Below are 16,611 nucleotides of genomic sequence, written 5' to 3'. Positions count from 1 at the left end.
GCGCCCCCATAATGTATTACTTTAAATGGTCTGTATCATCTTTCACACCACCCCCTTTCGGGGTCTTCTTGCCATATGAATGGGATTAGCTTGGGCAAGGGACCAGCATAGGTGACCCACCACCACCTGTAGGGAAGGCACCACCCACTTGCTCTGGATTAATTCAACTATGTTTTATTATCTCCCAGCCAAGAGTCACAAAACCCAGCTCAAATCATTGTGATATCTTGTTTCCTTAAATGAGAAAAATCTTCAGCCTCTTCCAGATGATCTTAAATCCTTCACTCCTTCGCGAGTGCAGCCACTTCGATCTTTGGTTTTCTCACAATACTCTTCTCTCCAGACACTGCTTTACCGTCCAAGGTCTGTCCTAACCTAGGAAAGTCGAAGGAAGAAATACTAGTTATAGATATCAACCACATAAACAAACAACAGTAATTCAAATTTACAATACAGTTTTCCCGGCTTTGGACTCTTGCACACTGGGATACTGGAAAGATATCAAAGGATGGGTGGGGTGCCTGGGTGGCTCAGTCGGTTAAGCGTCCGACTTCGGCCCAGGTCATGATCTCACGGTTCGTGGGTTCGAGCCCCGCGTCAGGCTCTGTGCTGACAGCTCAGAGCCTGGAGCCTGCTTCAGATCCTGTGTCTCCCTCTCTCTCTGACCCTCCCCTGCTCATGCTGTCTCTCTCTCAGAAATAAATAAAACCTTTAAAAAAAAAAAAAGATATCAAAGGATGGGAAAGTGGGACCCAGTCCAACTCGAGGTGCCTGTGATTTAATTCTCAGACAGAGGTGGGTGGGGGGACTGCTCCCCTGCTTCAAAAAGGCAAAAGTAAGTCGCTAGTAACTCTTCTTCTATATGGAGACTCTGTGGATAAGAAACCTCAAGAATGAAACACTTAATTACAACCAAACATGGAACAGACAAAGGAGCAAGGACTGTTTTATGTGAATCCTGCTTACAAAGGAAGGCAGCTTCTTCCAAATCTTGTAAGAGATCAGTGACAAGTGGGGATTTTTTATTTCTGGGCGCAGTGAGCAATTAACTTAAAGAGCCGTCCTCACTTAAGTTTTTATAGCAAATAGGAACAGGCTCTCCCCCACCCCCATCCCCAGTGAGCTTTAGGGCCGCTGAATAGACTTGGAGTTTTTGTACAGACTTAATTTCATGACTGGTGAAAAATATTTCAGCCATTTCCCTAACTTTAATAGTTTCCATCCCTAACCTCAAAAAGGAAGGTAAAAATAACGAATGGAAGTGAAGGGGGGTGGGGTTGCTCCTGAGTCTCTGTCAGCTCAGAGTTGTGGCACCAACACGGGCCCAGGGAGGGGTGTGTGCCCACTCACCATCTCTCACCGGAACCCCTTTTGTTAACGGCTTCTCTTGGCAATCACCTCTTCCAGACGCATGTGGCCGAATGATACAGTTCGCGGGAAATTGTCAGGAAAAGGGTATTCCTGGGGTGGAGTCTCTGAGTCGCAGACTGGGCAAGCAGTAGAGAGCACAGTAGATTCAAACAGGCTAATGGTTCCAGTGCAGAGCCAATTTCAACAGCCATGCCGACTCCTGACAGTCCTACCCGTCCATTTCCATGCTCACTTGGGCTCCTGCAGCCTCCGCCAGTCTCTTGGCATCCTCCCCTCCCTGCCCCCTCCTCTCCTGCCCAACCACCAAAGCCAAAGTCATCTTTGAATGCCATAAAGCAATTTCCTGCTTCAGACATTTCAATAGTTCCCATCACGCTCAGAATCATGCTCAGACTCCTTATCTCAGCCTGCAAGGCCCTGCAGCATCTGGCCACTCACTTCCCCTGCACATCAACTCACACGGTCTCTTCCTAGTTCCCTGGGCTGCAGCCAGTGGCCTCTCTCTCTTCCCTGAGCATGCCACCCCTTCCCTCCCCAGGGCCCAGGCCCTTGCTGTTCCCTCTGCCTGGACTAACACTGCCTCCCATGTCTCTATATTGTGATCCCTCGGGTCTCAGCCTGCCTCGGGTGGTCCTTCCCAGACCACCCAGCCTTCCCCAATCATTCTCTGCGTGTTTGCAAGTCTTGCTTTTATTTATCTTTCCTGGTTTATTGCTCCATTTTCCTTACCAGAATGTAAGGTCGTGAGGAGAAGGATTTGATTTTGAACAGCATAGCATCCTTAGCATGGAGCTGGCACGTAGTGGGAAGTCCATAAGTACTTGTTGAGCGACCGAGTCCCTTAAACTATTTGGCCCTTTGTATTTCAGGCCTTAGCAAAGCTTGCTCCCTCTCCTTCAGGATCTGACTCTAAATCCATGCCTCTGGGAGACCCTCCTGCTCCTAGATCATTATTCATAACTCCCTTCTGAATTTGGATGAGTTTTTGTTTGTTTGTTTTTGTTTCTTTGTGTCGTTTTTGTTTTTTGAAAGGGGTGTGTTTTAAGCAGGGTCTAATACATTACAAGAACTTCCAAGTGTCAAGCGATACATGTGAAACAATGGAAAACGTTATTGCCACGGAGGGCTGCCCTTTTTTAAGTCCAGTTGTGGCATCCGTATGTTACTGCTTGACCAAGTCACTAGCGGCAACACGTATTCGGCATCTCTCTTCACTGTGTGTGTGTGTATGTTTCAGACAATTGACTCCAAGTGTGGCTCAAGTTCACTCTTTTTCTGGCTTCTCTCGCAGTTCTTAAGACAGGATATTACATAAACCTACGATTCCAAAATATGTCCTTCTGATATTTATTATTAGGAACCCTCAGGTCTAGAAATATAGTTCGCCTTAAGAGGAACTTGCTTTTAGACACATGATGCTATTGCAGTCATCAAATGTGATACTCTTGATGCTCTTGCAGTCATCAAATGTGATACTCTGCCCTCCTCAGTGTACCTATATTTATAGTTTGCAAAACACATTTGCATTATTGATCTCATTTGACCTTCACAACCCGTGGAGCTGTAGTGAGGAAATGGCCCCCTTATTACAGAGGAGGAAACCAGTTCAGAGTGGTTGGGCATCCTAGACTGTGTCCCAGTTGACCAGGTGTTTGGGGCGAAGCTCTTTCCTCATCACCATCACAATGTAGTTTTCGTAGTGAAATTGAGTAACTCTGTGAAACAGGACATCAAAAGAATTGACTGCATGGACTTAACGTATGTATGAATACTGTCCACAACCTGCTGGAGACTCAAGTGCTTTTTCAAGAACAGGTTTCTGAGCTTTCCCTCCCAAAGATCTCTTATTTTTTCTCCACTGTGGATTCCCCAGGCATGGAGGGCCCAAACTGGTTTCTGATCCTCTTTAGATCACTAGCATTTTCATGTGGAGTTTATTAGATTCTAGTCAAAAGCAGCGGCGCTTCACTGTTTCAGTTCACCAATGTAGCCTCATCACGGACAGATTTGTTTTCTTCCGTAGGTTTCAAAATGTTGACAAAAGCATAAATCCCCCTCCGTTAACACCACCTCAGTGATTACCCCAAGGATAATTTGGGCACGGGCTCTGAATGTGTGATACGTAGGTTTACACTCAGGAAAGGTATCTGTGAAAATTACGCAGAGCATAAATTAAATTGCATCTCAAGGCCATCCTCAAAGCCTTCCGTTTCAGTGCAGTTGGAAATACAAAGCATCACTTAAGATAAATGAGCTACAGCTCTGGGCAGGCAATCTTTCCTCTAATTCATGGTTTATTATAAGGATGTTTAAAGTGGAGGGGTTATTAGGCTTGTCCAATTCAAATACTGTCATATACTTTGGCAGAAAGATACATGGGATGATATTTTCCTTTTTAAAGAAACATTTTGTACAGATGTACAACGTGAGCCTAGATACAGGAAAGTAAACTATTTCCTTCTAAAGGGAAACAGGATATGTATTTAGTACCTGATCACTTCCCTTTGGTTGCATGTCCCAATAGCTACTATTTAGCATAAGAACTCACTAATAATTACGATGTATGTATACTATTTTTTAAAAATCAGTTTACAAAGTTCTTCATATTACGTTATTTTATTCTCCCATCAACTCTATGAACATCATTATCTTTGCTGACAATTGAGGAGACTAAGACCCAGGGCAATCAAATGGCTTCTTCTAGGCCACCCAGAGCATCAATAACAGAAGAATTCAAACATGATTTCAGACTCCACAAAGCCTGCTTCCCACCACTGCCATGCTTTGTGAGAGCCTTGTAGTAGAGTTTTCTGAAATGTTCGAGTTAGAGGAAGAGAAGATGCTAATTACATATTACTTCTGAGCCTTAATCACCACTAAATTCCTGGTAACAAATTTCTAATTGGCTTGTTAATGAGTTGACCAAGATAATACTCCTTCCAGATAATCAACTGCTAAATAATTGGAAATTAGCTGCTTTTATCTCAAGGATGTGTGAAACCTAAGCCTGGCCTTTCTAGGGGGAAAAAGGAAGTGGATTTGATAGTTGTGAGGTTTTCCTTGCCCCCCACCCCACCGTGTCCCATTTGAACAGATACACTCTGGAACAGTGTGGCAATTATTACAACATGATGGTGCAGAATTTGGTCTTCAGATATCAGAAGATAAATTACATTAGCCTGAGAGTTCGCCTTGTTTAAATGCCTCCCTTTCTGAGTCCCATTTTCAGAGTCAAAAACAAACTAATCTGTTCATACTTTATAGATGAACAGACTTGATAAGAAATTAAAAGGAAGCTGATGCCAGGATAGCTTCTTTGGGTGAATGAGCTGAGTAGTGGCCCAGGATCCCGAGCTCTTGGTTAATCCTTTGTGGTTGCCATCTTGAGATTCTTATGTTTTGAACAAGGTCCTTTTATTCTCATTTTGTGTTTGTCCCTCAAATTATGCAGCTGATCCTACTCGGTACCACAGGATGTTAGCTTCAGAGATAGTGATCCTGTTAGATTAGAGTGCTGCCAAGATTTTAGGTCTCCCCCCAAAACGTGGGCATAGGCCAACACACTGCTTGCTGACAGAGCCAGAAAAGTGTCGCGTCAGAACTACACTGGGGCCACAGGGCACTGCTCGATACCTGGCAGAAGGTTCCAGGCTAGTTGAAGCCAATGAGGTGGAGGCCTGGTGTTTCTACCCCAAATGTCAGGAAAATATAAAGTGTCTTCAGGAATAGAATACTAGTCTCTTGCTTGGGACCTTTTCCCCACATACCTACTTAACCTGTTTAAGGGAGTGTTGGCATTGGTCAGATGGGAAACATGTTCAATATCCAATGGGCTACAATCTTTTGGAATTTTTAAAAAATGCTTTTAGTTTAGAAAGGATTTTTAGTTTTTTAAATTCTAACATTTTTACTTATTACAAAACAATATTCATTGAGAAACACATTTCATTACTGATGAGCAGAAAAAAATTAAAAAATCACCCATAGTCACATTCCCAAGTGGTGATCATTATTAACAGTTTTTAATTTAGTTTGAGAGAGAGAGAGAGAGAAAGAGAGAGAGAGAGAAAGAGAGAGAGCTAGCAGGGGGAAGGGGTAGAGAGAGGGAGAGAGAGAATCCCAGGCAGACTCCATGTTGTCAGTGCAGAGCCTGACATGGGGCTCGATCTCACGAAAATGTGAGATCATGACCTGAGTGGAAATCAGGAGTTAGACACTTAACCAACTGAGCCACCCAGGCATCCCCATTAATGATTCATTCATTTTAATTAATTAATTAAAATTTACATCCAAGTTAGTTAGTGTATAGTGCAGTAATGATTTCAGGAGTAAAATCCAGTGGTTCATGCCCCACATATAGCACCCACATGTATATAACACCCCAACATATAACACCCAGCGCTCATGCCAACAAGTGTGCTCCCTAATGCTCCTTTCCTATTTTGCCCATCCCTCTACCCACAACCCCTTCAGCAACCTTCAGTTTGTTCTCTATATTTAAGAGTCTGTTATGTTTCATCCCCCCCCCCCCCGTTTTTATATTATTTTCACTTCCTTTCCCTTAGGTTCATCTGCTTTGTATTTAAATTCCACATATGAGTCAAGTCATATGTCTTTTCTGACTAATTTCACTTAACATAATACACTCTAGTTCCATTCACGTTGTTGCAAACAGTAAGATTTCATTCTTTTTGGTTGCTGAGTAATACTCCATGTGTATATGAGTGTGTGTGTGTATACATATATATATGTATAAAACAGTTTCTTTATTTGTTTATCTGTACCAGTTTGCATTCCCACCAGCAGTGCAAAAAGGTTCCTCTTTCTCTGCATCCTCACCAACATCTGTTGTTGCCTGAGTTGTTAATGTTAGCCATTCTGATCAGGCACCCCATTATTAACATTTTAATACACACACACACACATACACAATTGTTTTGCTTTTCATTTAATATTTTGACAGCACGATCCATGCCATTAATATTCTACCACTGTATCACATTAAATCTACCATGATTTTAATCACATTTATAGTTTATTGAACTTACCTCTATGACTTGATATATAGATTGATTCTTATTTCTTGTTACCTCAAACGGTGTTGTGATGAACAGGTGTGTAGCTAAATTTTCATAATCATTCATGTCTACTGTTTTAGAATAATTTTCTAGAAGTGAGTTACCTAAGTAAAAGATATGAACATATCGGGGTGCCTGGGTGGCTTAGTTGGTTAAGTGTCCAACTTCAGCTCAGGTAATGGTCTCCTGGTTCGTTGGTTTGAGTCCTGTATCAGGGCCTGTGCTGACAGCTCAGAGCCTGGAGCCTGCTTCGGATTCTGTGTCTCCCCTCTCTCTCTGCCCCTCCCCTGCTCGCATCCTCTCTCTCTCTCTCTCTCTCTTTCTCTCTCTCTCAAAAATAAATAAACTTAAAAAAATTAATGAAAGATATGAACACATTGAGAGATGCTTGTCCAATTTCCTTGCAAGACTGTTGTACCAATCCTCATTCCTATTGGCAGTATCTGTGAATTTAGAAAGTGGTTTTAGAGTTGTATAGACCCCCAGTTTTGTGACTGGGTGGGAGGTGGTGATTCACACCCAAAAGAGGCTCCTCCTGGACTCTCATGGAATTTCTAGAATTGCAAAGGGTCAATGGAATGGAGGTGTAGATGGCAGTCTGCCTTATGATTTGTAGTCTAGGCAACTAGTGTGGGGTGAAAATTATCCTTAAGAGACTACTGCCAAGAGGTTGCCTGGATATTTTATTTGCCTATAATTGCACCTTCTACTTGTATGTAACAGCATGATCACATGGTGCTGAATCAAAGATTTATAAAAATTGCACTAAACCCATGTCCTGTAATTTGAAAAACAAAACACCACAAAACAAGCCTTTGTATATTTTTTTCTTTATTCAATCATCAGTAATTATTGGTTGGTTTGGATTCCCTGCACTTCCCCCCTTCCAGCTCCCCTTAAGGCTTTTCTCTTTTGTCCATTGGAGAAACAAAGGTTGTATGGTAGTTCTGACCCTTCAAAAGTGAGCTGCTTGAACTTCACTTTCCTTTGTAAATAAAAATTTCAGCTCAAATCTCTTTCATGCTTATAAACACTGAACCTCCTAATCTTCAAGTTTCTTTTGGTGTCAGATTTCTCTTTAGAGATCCATATATAATCCTTTTCCACAAAGCAGGCCTGCATCTGGGCTTCTGGAAAAAAATCAATATGAGGAAAATGCAAGTAAACCTAGCAGAAGTAAAGCTCGAATTTAGACGTTCAGTCAATCATGCGAGCCCTCACATTTATTTATTTACTTTTAATCAACAAAGATTTTATTATGGTGGTGGTAGAGAATCTGAATTCTTAAAAATTACAGATCACACCGGGTGTTTCTAGCAAATGGCTGTGATGTGCAACATCATTTAAAGATAAATCTTCCCTGTGCGTTGTGGATGATACTCCAGGAATACTCTAGAATGTCAGGAAGAACCTTCACCCACCAGTGTGGTGGGCAGCCCTTTCCAGTGACCAGTGGTTTGAGTCTGTGGTTTGTTTACTTTCCTACACAAAAATGCAATGGGTTATACAATCTCTGGAGTGGGCAGCCTTAGAATTCCCATGGTACAATGGCTTATTCTTTTTAAAATGCATTAAATATGAATTGGCCATTTATCATTAGTAATCGCATACATTATTTTCTTGATACCATCTCTTTTCTCTCCTTCTCTTGCACATATCCCTGTTTTCTGTTTCCAGCTGCTCGCCCACATTAATTTTCTTTGCTTTTAGAGCTTACTCACACATCTCCTTTTCGTTTTCTTTGTAACAGCTCCAACACATTTCTTTTTACATTTGTGATTTTTGCTTAGTTTTTTCTCCCTTGTTTTTTCCACCAAACCCTGTTTATTTTCATTTTCCCCCCAATGGCCTGACTTCTCTCCCTGCCTGTCATATTTAATTGAGGTTTGCTGCATGGTGAAGATGAAGAAAATCTTTTCTTCTCATGCTCAACAGGGAAAGTGATGCCATATAGTTTTAGCTTATCCTAGATTACTACCTATCTTAAATAAGATCCCCAGTTATATCCTTTGTAAACCCAATCACAGGACAGTTTTGTGCTCTGTGTAGAACACACAGGGATGTGCAGGTTCAAGATGTGTTGTTCTGAATTCCCAGTGTTGCTTTCTTGAACACGATGAAGGGTCCTTATCACCCCTTTCTTTCTCTCACTGCTCCTGCTATTGACGGATGTTTTGGGCTACAATTCACCCCTTTTGTCAAAGGGTAAATTAGTGGCTCTAAGCTCACTAATCAGAACCCAAGAAATGTTTAAAGAGAGGCATTAATTTCAAACGATCACCTCCAGGGGCTCTCTCATTTGCGGAGTAAAAAGCACTTCAAGGGGCATTGAAAAAGAGCTCTGGCACAATAAGTAATTAGAGAATGTGGTTTGTATGGGTGTGCAGTCACTGCCTGTGAGTCTTCATCACTGGACATGTTTCTTTCTTTGGGAGACTGTGCAACATAGGTATCCATGTGAGGGGAACATCATATACTTTTCTGAAGTCTTGTTCATTCTTAAATGAGCATGGCGGGGGGGGGGGAATAATGTGAATTCTAAAATATAGAGTATCTCAGACTCTCCACTGAGTCATTTCCTTGTTCTCGTTAATTGGCTCAGACCCAACTACAGAGTGGAAAGCTATTTTTATGCATTTGCTCACAACTGAGAGATCTAACACAAGATTCAGCCAACACAATTTGGCAGTTTAAAAAAGAGAAGAAGATGCCTTACTATATCCCATTAAATGAGGTCAACAACATGTTTCACATTTTGAGATCATCTTTGCTGTCTAAAGCATTTGTAGATAGATTAAGAATAATTTGGGGACAAAACAGTGCTTGGAGATAAAGATGATATTCTCTCTGTCCTTTTCCTTTTATCATTTTCCTTCTACTGTATCTTGGGGATATTTTTTCTTCGTGCTTGACTTTTTCATGGTGGGATGTATTGAAGCTCTATCAGGCACAAGCGCTCTGCAATAAAATGTGACTCACCGCCCCAGTCCATGGTAAAAGTCATATAGGCAGTAACTCAAGTGTGTGGCTGACTCAGTAATTGCCCAGCATCATCTTTATTGAAATTACCAAGCAATCTAGAAATTAGAAGTGAAATAACCCATGAAGTCATCCTGACCTTGCTATTCTGGGCCAAGGTAAGAGTCTTTTCCAGGCCATTCTTCTATTACTCTTTCAATTCAGTTTTATAATCACCAGTCATGCAACAACTCTGTTCATTAACTTGGCAAATTTCTGTTCCAACTAGCTATCATATGAAACTATAGAGCATACCACTAAAAAGCACAGCATATATCTTGAGATTAACTAGCACTTATCTTTCAAAAATAACAGACTGGAGGTCAGTCTGTGAAACTCAGGAAAACCCATAAGGTTTAAGGTGGTTATTTATGAAGTCTGGTCTTGTCAGTGCTGAGGCTGGAGTAGCAAGGCTCACACAGAACAGACTTTGTCTAGGCATTGTGCCCGGCTCAGTGGAGAAAGATCTATGTGTCTGAGGGAATGGACTGTCCACTGAGCCATCTTCCCCCTTTCGGCTGTCCGTGCTGGGCATGGGACGACTAAGAGATGGAGAGAGGAGTGCTTGCATCAATTTTTTTTTTTTTTTAAGAAAATGCCATGAATCAAATAGCTTTCCTAGATGTTAAGGGACCATGGATTCAGCATGAAGGAAGATTAGAAACCATTTAGCCCCACATCCCACAGCAGGAGATAGGTCCTTTTTCTAGGGCATTATTGATGTGTGAGCAGCTGGCTTGTATTTGAATATCCCAGGGGCACTAACTTACCAGGGAGCCCATTCATTCTGGTCTCACATGGCTATGTTTGTTTTTCATGATCCAGCATAATTTACTTCTTTGAAGCCTTCATCTGAATAAGCCCTCAGTAAAATTTAGCTGTTACTATTGTTATTGTCATTGGCTTTTTTTACCTCGTGAAAAACACCTAAAGGTTATCAAGGCTCTCATTCTTTCTCAAGGCTAATTTCCTTGATTGCTTAAACCCATGAATTGGTTCCCAGATCTCTTAATGTCTTGGTTTCTCTCTCTCTCTCTCTCTCTCTCTCTCTCTCTCTCTCTCTGCCTGTCTCTCTCTCCATGTGATTCACCAGCCACCAGTGAGTGCAATGTCCATGCTTCTTGTGATCTACTCTCTTCGACATTTCCTGGCTCAATTCATTCCAAAGAAAGGGCCCTTTCATCTCTCTGCTCTGTGCTGATGAGAGACAAACGCCTAAAGCAGAAGACTAAGATTGTGATTGGTTGACATGGGTGAAAAATATATATAGGGACATAAAGAGGAATTAAATCCCCTGTAGCAGTTGTTTGCTGAAGGAGAACTCGGGTAGGGAAAGTGATTTTAAATAAGTGATCAAGGACATAGAAAGCTCATATTCAGAAAGAATTTGATAATATTAAATAAAAATTATGGAAGAAAGCAAGCTTTCTGTCTTATTTATTTACAGATTGCTGTTTGTTCATCAAAAACTAACAAAATAGTCTTCATTTCTTGGAAGCAAAGCCATTTCCAGCTCAAATAAGCTGAATTGTCAAAGAATAAGAGACACATGGGAGATTAAAAATAGTGTGTTTTTCATTGCAAATATTAGATTTGTAAGTTGTCCTTGCATGGTCTGGGGGGAAAGCACAGCAGAGCCAGATGCTTCTTTCTTGATGGAGACAAAAATGAAACTAACAAAAAAGTAGAAAGTCCTTCTAAGTTTGATTACATGATCAGCAGTAAAGGAATAGTTTCTGAATAGTATTGATAACCTGCCCTACGTTAAGCAACACATGTAAAGGATGTTCCAACTAGTAACCTATCATTTCACGACTTAGCTTTCAAGTTAGTTTCTTAATTTTGGGGATGTGTTTATGCTGCGTGATCCCCATTCTCTTCTGTTCCTCTTGTTCTCAGTAGTACATATTTGCCAAATGGCTCCCTAGGGAGAGGTTTGGTACAACTGCTACACAACAGCTAAGATCTGGATTGCTAGTTGAGTAGAGGATGCTGGTCGTGTCAAAAACAAAGCTGAACTTGGGTTGGCGTCATGGGTGGAGGGAAGAGAAGGCATAAACTGGAGAAGACTGCCCACTCCAAAGGAGTCAGCCCAGGGAAACTGCTGTTTATTAATAGGGCTTTTTATTGCAGGTGCAAGATTGGTTTTACCTGGTGCTGCTAGACGAGCAATCACCAGGGTCTATAGTCATGCTTGAAACCCAGGAACACAGTTCATGGGAAGCAAGGGGGCAAACTGCTGCAGCAGACACTGTTGGCTTCCATTTATTCCCTTCCTTTTTCCTCACAGGACTCTGATTTTGTGCGGGTATCTCCCTCTTTAAAAAGTAACCCTATGCTCCCAGAGAGGCTGGCTCCAGTCTCAGGGCATGGACTGTGATTAGCTCAAGTCAGTCACGGCAGTCTCTTTCTCTTGCAGGTGAGCATGTACACACGAAGAGATTCTGCCCAGTGAGGAAAGAAAAAGAAGTCTATGTTGGAAAGGGTTGTACAGAGACACAAGGAGAGACACTAGGCATTTTCACATCTGAATGTGATGCCGGGAACTGCAACAGTCACTTTATGACACGGGGGGGAGTTTTAACCTGAGAATAAAACCCACATGCTGGGGCGCCTGGGTGGCTTAGTCGGTTAAGCGTCCGACTTTTGCTTAGGTCATGATCTCGCTGTTCGTGGGTTCGAGCCCCGCGTCGGGTTCTGTGCTGACTGCCAGCTCAGAGCCTGGAGCCTGTTTCAGTTTGTGACTCCCTCTCTCTCTGACCCTCCCCTGCTCACGCTCTCTCTCTCTCTCTCCTAGAAATAAATAAAACATTAAAAAAAAAACTCACATGCTGAGCATAACTGAGACACTGGGGGCTCTGAGGCTAGAACTGAAACACTGAATTAACCAACCAGGGAGCTACCTGTTAAGGAGTGAACGGTCTCCAAAATTTGTATGATGAAGTCTTAATCCCCAGTACGTTTCAATTTGATTATATTGGGAGTCAGGGCCTTTAAAGAGGTAACTGATTAAGTCATAGGAGTGGGCCCTGATTCAATCTCTGTGAGAAGGAGATTAGGATACATGGAAAGAAACCCCAGTGATGCATGCACGAAGAGAAGGCACCCATGTGCAAGCCAAGGAGAGAGCCCTCAGAAGAAACAAACCACATCATCAACACCTTGATCTCAGACTTCCAGCCTCCACGATTGGGAGAAAGAAAATATCTGTTGTTTAAACCACCTAGTCTGTGGTGTTTTGTTATTGCCATAGTCCTTGTAAATGAATACACTGCTCTATCTTTGCCCTTCTTGACATGTTAAGTCCGTAAAATTTTTCTGTTTGTTTGTTTAAGTCACTTGACTGGGATTTTCTGGTCTAACGTAGTTGTTAAAAACACACAAGAAAGATATTGTAGCAGTATTTTTCTGTTGTGAGTGGAAATAAGTCTGAAGATAGGAAATGTAGCCATAACAGTTAAGATTGAGGACCAGAACATCTTAGAGGATTATCTTGTTTACTGTCCTAAACACAAGGAGTAGCAGGTCTTTTTTTTTTTTTTTTTTTCAAATGCCAGAGTAGGGCTTTGGTCTCTGCTGTCCCAATCTTCCCATAACTGGACCTGATAATGGGGCCTCGTGAGGATATGATTAGTGGTCAAGGACAGAATGAAACTGACTGTCCATGTGGGGGTGTAGACTGATGACTATGACCTCAGCTAACCAATCAAATTAACTAGCAACAGATGAAAAACAAATTTTGACCAGCTTCAGGAATGAGAATTTTTTTAAAGTCCTAGGTAGTAGTTAGAATAGGATGGCATAAAACTACTCCACTTTATGGGTCTCCCCCTACTCATTTAGGTTACCCCAAATTCTAACTTCAAGGCAGGAAGTTGGGCAACCACTGGATAAAGACAGATCAACTTCCAGCATATAAGTATTATATAGTTTATACATACTCAAGCTTAGCTCTGAGCTATGAAATAAAAAACATCTCTCTCATGACTAATGCAGAGTTATATTTGTTGAACCAACTATATTTTTCTAGATAATAGTTGTCAGGTTGACCATAGCCACATTATTTAAAGCTTTCAATGCTGTGATTCAAATGCTCCTCTTTGATCTTCCTGCCTCCAGAACATTCCCTTCTAACCCATTCTGCTCTCTGGTGAAGCTTCCTAAGATCACTCATTGTTTCTTCCCTCACCTCCAAAATATTGGTGTGACTCTAAAACTACTGAAAACAACCTTTGGAGTTTCTGCCTGAGCTATAGTCCTATATTCCTTCTCTGAGAGTTTTTTATCCTGGAGATGAGCCCCAGAGGTTATGATAATCGCATATGGCATCAGTTTTTCATTGTGCCAGGATTAGACCACAGATTCTCTTTCACAGAAATTTGGGATTGGAAGTCAAAGATGCTAGTAGCATCTGCTGGTCAACTTCGAACTAAGGAGATGTTAATGTAGAAGTTGTGGGGTGGATTGTCTTATATATTCACGGGGAACAAAAAAATCTGTTTTGCAGAGGTGAAAGGATGAGAAACATATGCAGAGAGAAGCCGAGGTGAGAAAGGACATGACTGGAGTGGAGTTGAGGCATTTGAATTAGGAAGTGTGCGGCACTCGCTCCTGAGAACTTTTAATTCCTGGTTCCAGGCCTTGCAGAGACCCAGTTGCCCAAACTGCTGCTGGGCTCCTCCAGGTCTCTGTATTTAGGTTAACTCACTCCCTTTGTTGTACATTACTTTGAGTAGCTTTCTGCTATTTGTATCCAAAACCATTTCAGCCAAGATAAAGTCCAGGCTTTTGGCTTGATACTCAACACTATTCACAGGTGAGCCATCATATGTGGTTTTCATCTTTATCTCCCTCTACTGCCCTAGATGGAGCTTCATTCATTCCAGTCTCCTTTCTTTCTGCCTCTCACACCTTATACATTTCTGGCTTGTTCCTTGTTTCCCATTATTTCTTCTACCTAAAATACTCTCCTCCTTCTTCTTGGCCTAGTTGAACCCTATGCATTTTTAGAGGTCAACTCAAGTTTGCCCTTCCATAGAAAGTCTTCTACAAGCTTCCCCACTCTCAGCAATTTCTCCTTCTTTTAAACTTCCAGAATGCTTGTTACTTCTGTTTTCAGGCAACCGTTTTCATGAAACAATAGCTTATGGTAATGGAGAAAAATATGCTGAAACACCCTGCTGACATAAATTCTAGTATTAGAGTTTGAAATAATATGGGAGACCAAGGACTGTATCTCTGGATGTCAGAACAGGAGAGTGGTAGCAAAGATATGTTTAAATATCTCCAATCTATTGGAGAACATGAAATGTGCCTGTTCCTATGACTTTGTTTAATCAACAATACCTACATTGAATGTGTTTAGCTTAATCAACAATTCCTACACTGAGTGTGATAAAACAACTAGATGAGAAGAGATAGAGATGGACAAACAAGAGGAAGGAGAAGACAGACACTGGAGCATTGGAAGAGATGGAGATTGTAGGGCTAGGAGTTGATAGATCAGGAAGGATAGGAAAGAAATGAGGGGATATAGCAGGTCTTTCTCCCTCCTCTTCACTTTTCAGGTAAAGTAAACTTTTTTTTTAATGTTTTATTTATTTCTAGGAGAGAGAGAGACAGCGTGAGCAGGGGAGGGTCAGAGAGAGAGGGAGTCACAGACTGAAACAGGCTCCAGGCTCTGAGCTGCCAGTCAGCACAGAGCCCGACGCGGGGCTCGAACCCACGAACCGCGAGATCATGACCTAAGCGAAAGTCGGACGCTTAACCGACTAAGCCACCCAGGCGCCCCCAGGTAAAGTAAACTTTAACCCAGACTCTGTCACTAGCTCCTTTCTCAGAAAGGGAGGAGGAAGGGAAAATAAGAGGGGGACGTGAATAGGGAACAGTAGGATGGCAAGGAGGACAAGAATCACTGCATCCTCCGGGGAAGGTAGGTTTAGAATCCCCAGCCTCCAGCCCACGGTGGGTTACTCTAGTCTTTATGACAAGAATTAACCTGTAGTGACAGATTCGTATTTTTAATAATAAACACGTGAATTCTTATAGCCCTGCCTGCTCAGCAACATTCACTCAAAAAATATTTATTGCACTCTTTATCATCAGATGATTTGTTAACATACGAAGTAATCACACTCCTCTCTCATAGTATATTACAGAAACCACAACCACCATCTGAAAACTCTGGCAGTAAACAGCATTTATCCATAGCCATGTGGATGAGGCTGCCTTTGTGAGTCACCATTGACCTTTTGTCCATGAGAGCTTACCCACCTCTGCCTGCCTTTGAGGTTTTCAAGGCTGAAGCTCCATGATTGGTAGCTGGGTTTGGTCCTTTTTTGTTTCAGTACCGGCTCCCAAAGTTGTTTAAGGTAAACTGCATGAGCTTACTTAGCCATATCTCCTGGTTGCCATCCAGAGACAGCCCTGTAGAGTCTGAAGCCCAGAACATATCATACTTTGTGTCTATAAGCTCCCTTTAACATTTTTATTCAGCTGTATCAGAATATCCAAGGCAATTTGAAGGGGGAAAAGACATCACATACTGATTTCAGTCCTGTTCATGGAAAGTTGAATATATCGCTTCATTACATTTATTTCCCCAGCCTAAACCCATATAGTGACCAACTCTGTATCAAGTATTGACCTTGAGTAACCCATTGACCGATGGAAAAATAACCTGGAGAATTTATAAATCATATAGATTAATACTAATTCTTTGTTTTTAGAACCACTTATAGAAATAGTAAGCTACCTTCTCTATCAGCTCCCCATTTCCTACTCCCTATATTTTCCCTATTTTCTTACTTCATTGTATCTTGGAGATGGCATTAACTAGTGTAAATGTGGGCACATTGGCTGTGTGTGTGTGAGTGTGTGTGCCTTAATGTAAGAGAGAAGTGCTCTGATTGAATGGTTAATTTTTAAGAAAGTAAAACCTATCTCTTGCTACAAATCCATGCTTCTAGATTCTGCTCCATTTAACCCTTTAGACTCCAGCCAAACATATAAGACCGTTTCTTAGCCTTTCTTCTCTCACCTGAGAAATTAGCATGTGCTGACTGAGTCTGTTGTTTGCAAGGCATCTTTCATTCAGGATGCACCTCTACTGGAATGAGTAAAGAGCATTTCCAAGGGTTGCACA

General features: G+C 41.7%; 1 long non-coding RNA gene across 1 annotated transcript; it reads right to left on the bottom strand.

Moving 5' to 3' along the window:
• Nucleotides 1-158: 158 nt before the first annotated feature.
• LOC120242455 lies at nucleotides 159-1,643 on the bottom strand. The gene is made up of 2 exons (XR_005531085.1): nucleotides 1,351-1,643; nucleotides 159-375 (listed from the first exon to the last, which is right to left on the bottom strand). It is a non-coding gene; the product is annotated as an uncharacterized LOC120242455 (long non-coding RNA).
• Between the last annotated feature and the right edge of the window lie 14,968 nt (nucleotides 1,644-16,611).

This window comes from Hyaena hyaena, unplaced genomic scaffold (genome assembly GCF_003009895.1).
Source record: "Hyaena hyaena isolate Hyena2069 unplaced genomic scaffold, ASM300989v1 scaffold_310, whole genome shotgun sequence".
Lineage (NCBI taxonomy): Eukaryota > Metazoa > Chordata > Mammalia > Carnivora > Hyaenidae > Hyaena > Hyaena hyaena.
Note: the sequence above shows the minus strand (reverse complement) of the source record. Positions and strands in the feature narration are given on the sequence as shown.